This window comes from Protopterus annectens, chromosome 14.part0, assembly GCF_019279795.1.
Source record: "Protopterus annectens isolate FY-2018-M chromosome 14.part0, PAN1.0, whole genome shotgun sequence".
Lineage (NCBI taxonomy): Eukaryota > Metazoa > Chordata > Ceratodontiformes > Protopteridae > Protopterus > Protopterus annectens.
This window is the reverse complement of record NC_056748.1, coordinates 259,027,257-259,043,129: the sequence shown is the minus strand read 5'-3', so window position 1 is coordinate 259,043,129 and position 15,873 is coordinate 259,027,257.

Genomic DNA, 15,873 nt, shown 5'->3' with positions numbered 1-15,873 from the left:
GTCAAACATTGTCTGGGGATGTATGGCCAAACTTCTACTGTTTTACATACTCTTTTATCTGTGTAGACTCCTGTACATGGAAATATTCTGTGTACACTACGGGTACTGACACGGGGTCTACACAGATGTCTTCCTACTTGTTGGATTGCTCAACCTATCTCATTTGCATAAGATTCACCTACTTATCAGGTAATTTACATTCCTTGGCACTTACCCTGTTTGTGTATATGTGCACACTGCTAAGCAGCCTTACAGAATCTAAAAATGTCTGCGGTCTTGCATGCATTGCGCCGTGATGCATACAGAAAAAAAAATCATGTAGGCCTTGCTGAATTCTCCTATTTATTTTTCATTTAGAAATATAAGTGTTTTGTTGAAAGAGTGCTCAGTCTCTTTTTTCTTCCCCCCCCCCTTATTCTAAATTGATCCTTTTGTGCGAACATTCATTGAAGGATTACCCATTTAGTTAATACAAATTTATTAGGGCTGCCTTATTATCCAATTAGCACACTGAAACCATCCACCAATGAAATTAGTCAACTGTGAACAATTCTGGTTCAACTCTGAGCAGGAAGCTCAAGCTATTAGGACTGTAAAAAAATAAGCTTTTAAACTAACAAAGAAAGCTCGAGCAAGAAAGAAAAAAAAGAAATTTATCTTTCTCACACTGACCAGTCTAACACTGAGCAAACAACTACCAAGTCATCTCTCTTCTCTATCTCCCATTTAAACACACAACAGCCATGATCACCACAACAGAAAGGAAAAAGTCAGCCCAACACGAGTCACACAATCACCATATCTTACTTCTAAGACAAACTGCAACATCCGCACTCAACAAGAAAGCTTTCCACAGGCATACTTCACAGAAAAGAATGACCCAACAGCAAAGCATCCACTCTCATTTACTACTATCAAGATCTACATACCAAAAGACCATGTTACACTCATACCAACTACCCACCCCTATCTAAGGGTTCACACAAATACCACAATGAATCACACCAAAACAAGATTTCATCAAGTGCAAGAGCATACATTTTCACATTTCTTTTATCTAAGAGACCTCACAACATCATTGCTTGGCATGACTCAACCTCTAAACCAAGACAAGCCAACCAGAAAATAGACTCCATACAGTTAGTTTCTTATAAATGAAAGACAAGCAGACATACATAACCTTTAAAATGCAAACTAATACAACTGTTTGCTATATTTTAAAATAACTGCTAGAATTTACCAGATAGAAAATAAACAAAAAAGAGAGAATAAAAAAGAAAGATATAAAATGGAGACTTGAATATGATGGATTAGACTTGATCGGTCTACTTCTGTTCATCGAAATTACAAAGAAGAGAAGTACGAACCCTATTCTGCAAAAGTGCATTTAAGTGAAAATGCACTTTCGCTAATCACACTTCACCGATGCACCATACATGAGATATAACACACTACAAACACATTTTTGCAGGGGGCAAGCCCTTCTGCACCACCCACACCCCCACTACTTAAATATACTAACTCCAAGATTACACTACAGTAGGGGAAAGGGTATATTCCCTTATCCCCACTGTACCATGCATTGCTGAAGTTTGAGCCACGAAAGTGCATTTTTGCTTAAATGCACTTTCGCAGAATTGGGTACATACTTCAGTTCGTTGATAAATTTTGATTTTGATTTACAGATGTAGACCCAATATTTTATATATATATATATATATATATATATATATATATATATATATATATATATATATATATATATATATATATATATATATATATATATATATATATATATATATATATATATATGCAAAAATACAATTGCTTTATAAAATAATTAAATAAAACTGTTTAATATAAAAAAGAAATGTTGTACAAAAGGATTATATTACATTGTGACAGAGAGTATCCAAGTCTCCAAATTTCTTGTTAGACAAGTGGGCCTTGTAGATCCTATGGCGCAATTTCAAAAAAAGGAATTATTTACATTTGCAAAGTGAAAAAAAAAACTGGCAGAAGTTGTTTATCAGATAAGATATTTCTCATTCAGTTTCTTTTTCTTTTCATTTACTTTCCACCCATTTCTCTCTGCTTGTCTCTTCAAGGTTATGTTGCTCAATCCATATCTTCTGTTTGATTGAATATTTTATTAGTTTTCAGGAAAAACAGTGTCCAAGTCCTCAAAAAAGTTTGGTTTCATCCGGAAGGAAAATTTTTTTAATCTGGCTGGGAACACTAAGTGAACTTATATCTGTTTCTTCTTAAGTTCTCTTATTAAAGGAAGAAAACATTTTCTTTTGGAAATAGCAGATGAATAGTAATTGTCAAAATGAATTACATTTTCATTTATTTTAAGAGGTGACTTAGTTCAGGCAGTGTTAAGAACTAATTCTTTATCTTGAGAAGAAAAAAAAATATTACTAATGTAGATCTTGAGAAAGAATTGTTCTTAGTCAAAGATGTAATCAGAGATCTATGTGCTCTAGCAATACCATATGACAGTACCTCCAGTAAATCTGAAATCTTAGGTAGTCAGAAATTCAAGAAGTTTACCATATTGTTACCTTCTATATTTTTAGGTAGACCAAAGATATGTATATTAGGGTCTATATTATATGTTCGAAGTTTGAAAACTTCGAATGTTAAATAATCAAATTTAAATGTTCGAAATTTTAAACATCAAACATATAATAAAAAAAAAAAAAAAAACGAACTTACCTGACTAGTGTAGGCAGGGGGCAAGCCCCACTGCACCCCCCGCTATTTAAATATACCAACTCCAAGACTGCACTATAGTGCAGTAAAGGGAAGATTTCCCTTACTGCACTGTAGTGCGGTCTTGGAATTGGTATATTTAAAGAGCGGGGGTATGGGGGGTGCCGGAGAGCTTGCCCCCCTGCCTACAGCCATTAGTTTTGGGTTTGTTTTTTTTTTTTTTACATATGTTCGAAGTTTTATAACTTCAAAGTTATAAAACTTCAAACATAATATAGACCCATATATTATTTCTACGAAATCTAATTTCCAGATCATCGATCTTATTCATCAGGAGAGTGTTTTGTTTTAAAAGGAATTCAACATTATTTCCATCTTCATTTAGTCTTCATTCTGTATAATTTAGAGTGTCCTTGATGCCAGATATTTGAGTTTTCTGCAGCCGTAGATCTTCATAGATTTGTTTCATTTGCTTAGAACATTTTTCTTTTAAAATTGTCAAGTTTAGTGTCCATTCTGTCCAGTTTTAATGATAGTTCCTGGATATTAGTTAGGACAGACTGAAACTCTTTTCTGACAAATGAGTCCTGAGAATTTGCCTTTGTGCGACTCATTGTCACTCTAGAAACAATGATGACTATATATCAAATAAAGACTTGACTGGAAAAGGTTATGATGTGAGGACAATTCTTTGGTATAATCCTAAAGGACACCTTAAAACATCTATATCCACTTACTTGGATCACTTAAGATTGTTTAGAAATATAATTTCCTGACAGAAATATATAAAGTAGTAGAGCAGGAGAAAACTGTTGCTAACCAGACCTTACCTTGACCACATCCCCCACAAGTACTGTGTTCTTAAGCTTCATTACATAGATATATAGGCAGTCTGATCTGACAGCAGGCAACGTGAATGTGTGTATATATCCAAGTATTACTTTTGAGACAATTTTACACAGAGATGTGACTCCAGATCCATATCAGACACTTATCCCAACATGTTCTTCTCAGTATACAATGATGCTGTCAACCTGTATAACATGCACTCTGTCTTCAAGAGAAATTTGTGCTGTAGCAGGAACATTAAGTACTGTATTCTCAAGCTTTTTTTACATAGATATATAGGGGTTCTAATCTGACACCAGGCAAATTGAGTGTGTATCCATCCAAATATTATTTTTGAGGCAATTTTACACCGAGATGTGACTCCACATCCATGTCAGATACTTCTCCCAAATTCTTCTCAGCATACAATAATGCTATCAAACTCTATGAAGTGAAATGTGACAGTGTTAAATTCAGACATATGTCATTGTTCTAGTGTTACATTGCATGGCATTCATCTTATATACCTATACAGGTGTAATGATCAAATCAGATTCAGTCTAATGCTGTGTTTGTGGTTGGTGGTACATTAGGTTCACTGTATAATATTTTGAATCACTTTTCATTTCACTATGACTTAGGAGAACCTTTAATCTAGCCCCATGCGTCAACTATCCTCTTTTTTTCTGTTGGCCACATGACATTCCTCCTGCAGAGGAGTGGAGGATGTCCTCATGTCAGATATGCATACTCACATCATGAAGCAAACTCCTTCCTTGAGCCTCTGCAAGCCATCTCCAGACCACTGCATGTGTGATTGCTAATTCTGTCATGGTGTGGTCACATGTCCCATATGGACATAGACGGTATGTAATGCAATCCAACAAATACACATATAAGAACATAGTCTTACTATCTTCCATCATACAGATATAGAGAGTTTGTTTTAAATTGTATAGTAATGTCTAGGATTTTATGTGATGTTGGACATTAATGTCCTATGAATATTGGACATGTCAATGTTGTTGTCAGTGACATGTGCTATACAGAGGTGTGGATGTACAGTATGCCTACAGGAGAGTATTACAATCTGTGATGTGAGTTAATGTATTGATGGCCACTGCTGCCATTTCATTACAGCTGTAGTAATATGCCTCCTGAAAACTGCTGACTATGTATAGTTTTAGCTTATTAGGACGTGTTGCTGTAGTGAAGCAGATCAGCATTCTGCACTGTTCTTATTCAACCATCACAGTGACACTTGCAGAATGGCACAGCTGATCATGTGCCTACGTACCATCATTAAATGCTTTGCGACAGACATCAATATAAATTCATGCTGATTACATGGGCATATAAGTCTTGTTTCAGCCACATGTTGTAATGCTGTGATAGACACGGAGATATTACAAGTTTTGATTCAATTGCAACCTTTTGAAATTCATGGTATGTGCAGTTCTGCTGTTTCCAAAGATTCAGGTGGCTAACAGCACCATTGTGTGACAAACAGCATTTCTGTCAGAAATGTTCTGAATGAGCCATAAACAACTGATTTATAATGAGATGTTATATGGCATCAGACTGCTCAAACACCACTTGCCCATGAAACACATATAGGCATATGTTGTGCAACTGGTATAATTACTTGACATTGTACAGTTGTATGACTGTGTGAACAGTACCAATGTGTGACATGTGATGAGTGACCAGGGATGCATTTGGAGGTATTTTCACAAATCATTTATTTAAATAAGGGGAATACATCACTAAGCATAGTGCTGTTTGTGGATGCTACCAGCCATGCTCAACCGGAGAAAATAGACAACCTGCTAGCTGACAGTTTGTGTCACACTTCACATCCCTATCACCACTGGCCATCAGACAAACTATGCATGCAAATATTACTCAATTTCTCTTCTCAGGAGAGCAGCTCATCTGTGTGCTCTCTGTGGCTAATTACCCAGAATCAATTGGCCTAACAACATCCCAGGTTGCTTATAGCATGCTTAACACCTGATCTAGCAAACACAGTTGGATCCCTACTTCAACAGAGCCTCCAGACAGCATATGTTCTTGTAGAATGGTGTACACATACAGTCATCCATCTAACCATGGAGGATCCATCACCTGATGCAGGGAGCTATAGATCCATACTCCTGACTCTCCTCATCTGTGAGATAGACCAATGAGTCAAAATGGACCTTATCAAAAAGGACACTGGTAATCTCATGACTGTGTGTCAAATCCATGTTTGATTTGTTAAGGCTACATTGTGACTGTTACATCTGTCTGATGTCTTTAAGAAGGTCGCCAAGGGCATGTATGAGGAAAACACTATCATCTTTATGTAACTTGACCTGGCCAAGACATTTGACACAAATCTGCACTCAGGTATTACTGAGAAACTGTCTCAAGTGGGCATAAATACATATGTCACCAAGTGGGTAGATAAATGGATCGCATATATGACAAATAATGTCAAAGTGTGTGAAGTCACCTCTAGCTAGAGTCAAGTGACCAGTTTAGTGCCTCAGGATTCTGTACCAGGCCCTTTTCTGTTCATTATTTATTTAAGTCTTAGAAGACAAGAATAACTTACACATCCTTTGTCTAGCCAGCTTTGTGGAGGACTGTAAATTGTGAACAATTATTGAATCCAAGATCTGTATCGGTATAATGCAGATAGTATTAATACACACAAAGGATTGATGCCAGAGCCATGGAGACACAGTAGATGAACAAAAATCATGGGGGATTAGTTATTATGAAAGCAAATACACATGTTAATTACAGTATAGACAGCACACTACTGGGAGCAGACCAAGCGGTATGTGACTTGTGTACTCAGGTAGATAGTATGTGGAACTTCCACCAGTATGTGACCACAGTGGTAACAAATCCTTTGTATGTAGCACAACTTCTGAGCATGGGAAGGCCATCTGCATCAAAGGACATTATAGTCCTTTGTTCTCTGCCTTAATCACACCAACAATTGAGTACAATGCACCTTTTTGCTTGTATGTCACCACACATCTTCCAGGGATAATTTAGTCAAGTGTATCAGTTTTGCAACAGTGAGCTTCCACACATCTTATCAGTATACTTATACTATATACTTATCTTATAAGTATTCTTTTTGATGCATAACCTTTAGGAGTTCGCACTGCAGGTCTCTCTTTAAGCTGTTATACAGGATGCATGTGTGATACATGTTCCTGTGATGCACCCTATAAATACCTAGTTTATTGATGGTATAGCTACATTTGTGCAAGTGTGGACTGCAACATATATATGCCATGCAAACCAGTCAACTAGCTAGGATTGCTCGTACTTTAAACTACAGGGTAACAGTGTCCCCCTTGACACCGCCAAAAGGTGTTCATTTGTGAGGAAGGTCTGCTTGATTCCCTTTATAGATTACTGACAGTCCATGACAGCTGAACAAGCGTGTTCATGCAGAACCAGGTATAATAATGCACAATCACATATTTTATGGCAGTGACACAGATTAATGTTGGTTTTATTCTGATATTGTCTATAATAGTGCGTGCGTCTGTCTACTTTTGTCCATGAGCCTGTTGCTGTGTGTCTCACTTGGTTGAGATTGTGCTGACATGACATTCATATTCAAGCAACTCATTCTGCACATTTTCACAATATGCACCTATCCCCTATTGTATATACCTTCCTTGCTAAATATCCTCTCCACTGATCATGTCATGGTGCTTTTATCACAACCAATTATCTCCATTGATATATGACTTTGTGTGGCAGTCATATGATATACAACAACTGCGTCATGATATGACTATACCCACACAGGACTTGTAAACAACAGCATGCACTATATCATGTACATATGTGATTATTGTTCATGCTACAAGTGTCTTGTCTTTGTGGTGTGCATACACTGACATGCCCTTATCTGTTCTACATTACCATGTTTCACTACTCCTCCTCCCATGTGATACACAAACGTCCCCAGAATAATGATTTACAATGCTGTCTATGTACCCTTGCTGCTCACCACCAAAACTTTTATTCAATGTGCCTAAAGCAGGTCTGCACATTAATCTGCACTGATTACACTTTCCTATAATGTGTTAGGACTTTATTTACTGCCTTATCTTAAGCCCTGGTAGTCACTGTGGCTATCCGAGCAACCATGCTGAACTAGTTTGCCAGTAGGTAAACACGTCTGCATGTTTGCAGGTGTTAGTGCTGCTTTAGATGCTTTCCTGGCCAGCAACAATGTTGCTGAACATGAAACTGCATTTGTATTCATGTAAGTGCAATGTACGGCATCCATATGCAATTAGCACTGCTGCCCATCGCACTAACACATAAATGCAACATAGGCTTTGTGCTAAGCCTACACAGAGTTTATTGAATCCCCAGGTATATTTTTCTTCAAAGGCTGTCAGATTTAAATATGTCAGTTGCTAGTCAATAAAATTTTCTCTGTACCTAAAATTCATTTAATGGAGAAGGAACATATTTTTCACTATTTCTGTGCATTACTTTGCTGGTGACCTTCGATTTTAAGTAAAGATGAATGCCAGGGGCAGTTAAGTTTCAGTCTACACATCTTTAATGGAATAATTTATTCTGAGTATCATTCTGAATATCTACAACACTACCAAGGGCTCTTGTTATATAGTTTTCTGTCTTGATAAAATTCCAATTCATATAGCCTAACTGCTCCAGAAGTATTTTTTTTCAAAAATATATTAAACATAACATTGAAATACTTTACAGATAAACTGTCTGACAATATTGCAAAAATTAAAAAATTCAGCTATTTATTCATTTTATTTTGTAATCCATATATAACATTCTAATAAACCCAGAAATCTGTTTTATTTAGATGATGAGATGGCACTGCTTGTGATATAAAATGGTCTAGGTTTAAGTTTTTCAAATGAGAATGGTTAGAAACAGGATGAATGCTTATAGACCCTATGTAGAGCATGCTGCATAATCAATTGTAAATACTTCTAACAGCGACAGCTAAAGGCTCCCTCTTTGTGAATTTGGTTATTTTGAAGAATAATAAAGCCTTCATATTTTGTCAGAATAAACCAGCAGTAACATAGCATATCATGCAAGACATTAGATAGAAAATGGTCATCTCAAATGTCAAAGCCCAAAAAAAACTCTGTCATTATAGTTCAAGAAAGGCCTAGGCCATCCAGGTTATTGGAACTGTAAAGGAAACCACCTCTTTCTGTCAGGAACTTTCTGTGATACCATATATTTTGATACACAGCTAGACATAAAATATAAAATAGCCAGAACTTAGAAAGAAAGAAACATTGTCTCTTGATGACAATTAATGCCTTCAAGTACAGCATGCTAATTCAGCACTATAAATATACTTTTGTAATGTTAGACAAGGTACTTCCTAATGCAATCAGGATTGTCTCTTAAATCACAGATGATGCATATCTTGGCTAGGAAACAGATACATTCTGCACTTTATAAATATGTCTTATTTTTAAAGAATCCAGCCTTCATTTATTTATTTTTTTTAATTTGCAAAGTATTTAAGCTACCTTAATTTAAATAATAATATTAGTTCTAGGAAACGTAAAATACTGCAAGACATAAACTTTAACTCTGAGACATTGTTTAATTGAATGCCACTGACAATTATATATAACCGCACTCATAGGAAGTTACTAAGTTATTTGCCCCGAAGCCAAGGACCAAGAATTTAGCCCATGTTCCAAGTCAGCACCCTATGCCACTGTCCAGCAGGGACACAGGTAGAATCCCAGGGGTGTATTTTCTGTTCCACATCTAGTTTTCCAGGTTGCACTTAAAAAGGATTAATGAGGTACTCTGCTTGACATGGAGAGGGAGTCTATTCCACAGAAGGGGGAGTGTCTGGGACACAAATCTGTCCTGCCAACAAGTCCTATTGATGTCACAGACCAGGTTGAGGTCATGCATGCAGGTTACTCGAATTGAGCTTGACTTGTGGATATGCAGCAGTCCCCTCAAGGCAGGGTCTGTGATTTCTCTGAATGCCAGACAGAGGTGACCTCTGAGAAGTCTGTAGGAGACTGAGTAAAGGGACAAGGCCTTTATCCTATCTGTGTAGGGCAGATGTTTGAGACCCTGGATTCTCCTGGTGAGGAATGTCTGTGTTCTCTCCAGCTGTTGCATGTGTTTTGTGAGGTATATGCTAAAACGGGCATTGTACTCAATAATGTGTTTTATAAGGGAAGAATAGAGGGATGGTATGGCAACCTTGTCCCTAGATGAGATACCCTTACTAATGAGGTGGGCCATGTAGAAAGTTTTCCATACAACGGAGGCAATAAGGTGGTCAAAAGTCAGTTTGCTATTAACCTGGGTGCCCAAGTCCATCATGACTGATTGTGTGCTTAAGACCTTATTATCAATGTGATAATTTGTGGGGACATCACTCTCCCCAAAGGGGATGATGATGCATTTTTTGGCATTCAGTTTGAGGCCATGTTTTTGGCACCAGTCATTTGTTTGGGTGAGACCCTCTTGTAACATGTCCACATCACTAGGGGACTTGATGACAGCACCCAGCTTGCAATCCTCTGCAAACTTTGTCAGCCAAAGCCCACTGGTTTTGGCCTGCACCTTAGAAAAGAATATCCCAAACAGCAGAGGCCCCAAGAGCAATCCTTAAGGTACATTGATCATTACAGGTCTACTGCTTGTGGTGGCTTCCCCTATTTTGACTAAGTGAGTTCTAACAGTGAGCCAGTTTGCTACCCATCTGGTCACATATGGATTGATGCCAAGTTGAGAGACTTTATCGATTATACCTCAGTGGGGAATACTATCGAAGGCTTTGGTCAGGTCAAGGTAGGCGGTGTGCACTGTCTTCCTCTCATCCATGGCCTTGGTAACTGTCTCAAAAAAGTCAACACAATTTAACAGGCATGACCTCCCCTTGATAAAACCAAACTGTGTGGGATTGAGTGTCTGAGCTTTATCATAACTATTCTACTCAGATTCAGACTGCACACATAAGTTCATGAGCTGCTTTATTTTAAGTTTCACACAAACACACACACATATATATACATACCTGTTGATATTTTGAGTTTAACATAGTTTAGCTACTGTTTTGAATGTAGCCATTATGCTGGATTAATTTCAGTGGATTATATATGTAGCTATATATATATATATATATATATATATATATATATATATATATATATATATATGGATCTACTTAATTTGATTGACAGACCATTTGATCGAAACTCATTTGTCCTTTTCCCCACTTTAGTGCTATCCTGGTGTTAGTATATATAGTTAGGAGCTGTTGGACATGCTCCACTTAAATAAATCCCAATCCCTCAGAGCCACACACTCCAGGGATCTAAACCTTGTCATCACAATGAACAAAACATGCTGGAATGATAGTTTCCTGACCCAGAGACTCCCCATACTCTGGAATAGACTGCCCATACATGTCAAAAAGAGAACCTCCTTGGCCCTCTTCAAAAGGAACCTTGACGATCAGATGGGAGGTAGGAAATTCACTTTGGGTATCACGTCAGTCAGACTGCTAGACAGGGGTCCAGGGAAGTAAATATTGTGGGAAGAAATATCTAGGGAATTGTTATGGCTAGGCTTGTGTAGGCCCTAGGGCCAATAGCCTAGTACCAACCTATGAACCTATGAGCAGTGCATTTTCCCTCACTGCAGTGTGATATCAGAGTTGGTATATTTAATTAGCAGGGGTGCAGGGGGGCTTGCACCCCCCTGCAGAAAATGTAAAAAAAAGGTGTTTTGTTTTTATTTTTTATTTATATTTCAAAGTTTCAAAACTTTGATCTTATGGTCTCAACTATAAAAAGTTCAAAGTTCTGAAACTTTGAAATTTAGAAGTAGACCCATATGTATGTATGTATATATATATATATATATATATATATATATATATATATATATATGGTTCTACTTCAAAATATCGAAAGACCACTTTCTCAAATCCCAAATCATCAAAACAATATCTAAACCATATATCTGTGAACTGCTAAACCACTGAAAATGTTCACGGGGAAAGGAACCACTTAGACACCATGCCCTTTGCTCATTATAGTGCAATCTCATTGTTGGTACATTTAGTTGGGGGGTGTGGTGGGTGAAGCTCCTCATTCTGGTGGGTTTTAGTTGCTTCATTGTGTGCAGTTTGTCCTGGTGGCCATGTGGTTGATTTTCTGGTGAACATTTTTGATGGTTTAAAAGTTTGCAGATATGTAGTTTCAATATTGTCTTCTCAATGATTTAGGATTTGAATAAGTGGTCTTTTGATATTTTGAAGTAGACGCATATATGTATATATACATGTGTGTATAAATATATATATATATATATATATATATATATATCTATAGAGGTTTACCTTAGTTTTGTCGCACATGGTATGTGCGATCATCCTGTTGTGCGACCCGTATTACTGAAATACGAAGAACTTCGAAGGATCAAATGTCGAGAATGGTTTGCTGGAAAGCCATTTCCAACATTCAATCCATGTGTTTGAATGGCAAAAAAGCATTCGCTTATTTGCCATTCGAACACATGGTGAATCGGCATTGTCGTTTTTTGCAACCGTACTTTTGGTGTTATACACTGACACAAAGCGTACGACAACTTCAAAGGTAAACCATATAAATATATATATATATATATATATATATATATATATATACATATATATATATATATGTATGGGTCTACCTAATAACACTGACATGCCAAAATACTGACAACGAAATAACTGACACGACAAAACCGAAAGAAACCAAAAGTTCAAAAACATGAAAATTTAACATGACCGACAAACCACAATCCCGAAAATTAACAAAATAAATACCTTTCCCAAAAAACAAACACACAACACAAGCACATGAAAACCCTTACAAACCTACACTAAACCTTACATACACAACTATCTATGCACTAACCTTAACCCAAACCCTAACCCTAAGGTCTGTCACTATCGCACACTTACCTTACCCACACCCTACCCTAACGTCCATCACTAACACACACTTACCTTACCCACACCCTGACCCTAACGTCCATCCCTATCGCACACTTACCTTAACATGTCGGTGTTCTCAGCACCAGGATTCTCAACTTTCAATCATCTCCATTGTTGATTTTCCGGTGTCGGTGTTCTCGTTGTCGGCATTGTGGACTTTTGGCATTTTCAGATAGACCTATATATATATATATATATATATATATATATATATATATATATATATATATATAGATATATATATATATATATATATATATATGATATGTGTATATATCACATTTCTCTCTCTCTCACACACACACACACACACACACACACACACACACACACACACACACACACACACACACCCTTCTCTACTAACTTAATATTTCAGGGATGAATGACCAGTTCCGGTCTCTGCCTTCATCCATATCAAATGCAGCAGCAACATATAACTAAATATAAAACTTGCACACTTTGTTCTCCAAGTTCATCCAGCACAATGGCAGGAGCAACATAACTATATCCAAAACTTGCATGCTCCATTTCAGTTTAAATGTGCGTACATTGTACTAAATACTCACATATAGATGCTACTAAGGATGCAGTCTGAATACTTCTATAATGCAGAAATGTAACATAAGCAGCGTGAAGAAGAAATGTAAGTTTTTGTTGCAGTCCCCTGGCCAGGGGTGCACTCCTAATCCAGTGAGTGGGCTTTAGGTGACTGCCTAGGATGCAGCTGTGATGTAGATGTTGCAGCAGTTTTTGTTCAACCACCCACAATTCAAACAAAGATAAGAAATATTAATGCATGCATGATACTTTTTTCTGGTGGAGGCTTACATGCTTGCAAGACACCAATATCTCATTGTTGACCTCTCTAAGTCTTCCCTGTCATGAAGAATAACTATACCCCTAATATCACTCATTGCATGTTTGACCTACTTGAATGCCTGACAATGCCATACTGCTGAAGCATATACCTTCTGAGTCAACACAGCTGGACTGGGGATAAATAGTTGCCTAGTCAGGGTAATGATCAAGGCCCCTGCCAGCCATAGTAATGTCCCATTACATGGCTGTCTCTCCCCAGTTATCATATAACACTTAAATCTGTCAGTTATGTATACTAGTTTCTTATTTATTTTTCCAATAATCACAGAGATCTGAATTTATTTAAAACTTTTATTTCAGATTTTAAACCAAAAACAGTGACATCCATTTTCTAAACAAATCATGCTCACATTGAAAACAGATTTTACATGAAAAGCGGTAAACTTCTCTTCCCTTGAAACTTACATTTAGTGAAAACACATTTGACAGCCCTTAAACTACAAGACCAATCTGGGATTCATAGCTAAATAGCATATAATGAAGCAGTAGTTTGAATCATGATGGAATTCGAATAACATATAGGTAATGCATTTGCTGATTGCCTGGGACAGCCTACTGGATCTAAGTGTTCCTTGTTTGGAGCAGTCCAGGAGCGCTGCTTAGTCAAGTGACGTCATCTCAATCATACAGTAGATAAATGAGGGCTAAGGGAATCAAATCCTGCACTACAGGAAGCAGATAATTAATAACTAATTGCCTTACTCTCCTGCACTGAGTACCATACAACCTGCCATAGCCCAACATAGAACATTTCACAATAAGTGCATAAATTAAAAACACATTTGAAGTTAAAATATTAACACAAAATGTATAGACTTTATGCTGTCCAGTTTTTTACAGCCAAATAAAAAGCCTGTCAGCAGTCAACAAAACAAGGAACACAAGGTTCATACTCAAAGAACATGGCTCATATGATGGTGCTGATTGCCTGGGACAGCCTACTGGACCTAAGTGTTCCTTGTTTGGAGCAGTCCAGGAGCACTGCTTAGACAATGACTTCATCTCAATCATACAGTAGATAAATGAAGGCTAAGGGAATCAAACCCTGCACTACAGGAAGCAGATAATTAATAACTAATTGCCTTACTCTCCTGCACTGAGTACCACACAACCTGCCATAGCCCAACATAGAACATTTCACAATAAATGCATGAATTAAAAACACATTTGAAGTTAAAATATTAACACAAAATGTATAGACTTCATGCTGTCCAGATTTTTAAAGCCAAATAAACACCCTGTCAGTAGTCAACAAAATAAGGAACTCAAGATTCATACTCAAAGAAGTCTCTGGGATGCAGGAACCACACACACACACACACACACACACACACACACACACACACACACACACCCACACACACACACACCAATTATAGCCTCTTATATGACTGTACACCTCAGATATCTGCCTGAAATTAAGTGAATGAATACATTCATAAATAATAGCCTACAAGTGTATCTCAGCTCAATCTTGTTGGACACCATGTGAACCAACTCCAATGCTTCTCTGTCCTCTCAGCTTATTAGCACAAGAATCAGAGGCAAAAACTCAAAATTATGCAGAGATTTTAAATTTTCTCGTTTACTTAGAAAGAGGCAACTTCTATAATGATACTTTCTGCTCCAATCATACTTCCATGACATGAAATCTGACCCCACAACATATAATAACTACAATTAACACTCAACAATTTAAATCACTGCTTAAGTCCCACCTAAGAACTGGCTTTGCTCTTACCTAAATCCCAGCTGAACTCTGTCTCCATCCTACTCTTCAGAATGCATTCCTGTCAACAAACTCAAACTGACTAGGTAAACCTTTCATCTCCTACTTCTACACTTAACCACTAACACATAATCTTATCTATTCATATATAAAACCCAAGCTATGTTTAGCTAAATGAAATTTTTTTCTCAATTGTGTTATTGTTTCCTCTAAATATTATGAGTTTTTTCTTGTTGAAATTGTAACTTATTATTACAGCTATATATGTTTTCACTTTGACATAAGACTTCCGCAGTGGTGCAGCGGTAATGTTGTTGCCTCACAGCAAGAGGTTCTCCCATTCGATTCTCAGCTGGAATGTGTGGAGTGCCTTCTGTGTGGAGTCTGCCTGTCCTACCCGCAGTTGGGTGGTCGTTCGAAAGACATGTGTAAATGGGCGTGCCTTCGTTGAAGGTTGAACGTCGAGCTGGCACCTCGGCGTTTGTGAAAATCTACTGCCAATCATTAGCGGACCAGAGTTCCCCTCTGGCAACCCCTAACCAGGAAAAGCCAAAAGACAACAACATATGTTTTCATTTTGACAATTGTACCTAATATTATAGATAAATATGTTTTTCATGTCATCCTGTCCTAACATATGCTTGTAATAATTTCAACTGTGATTATT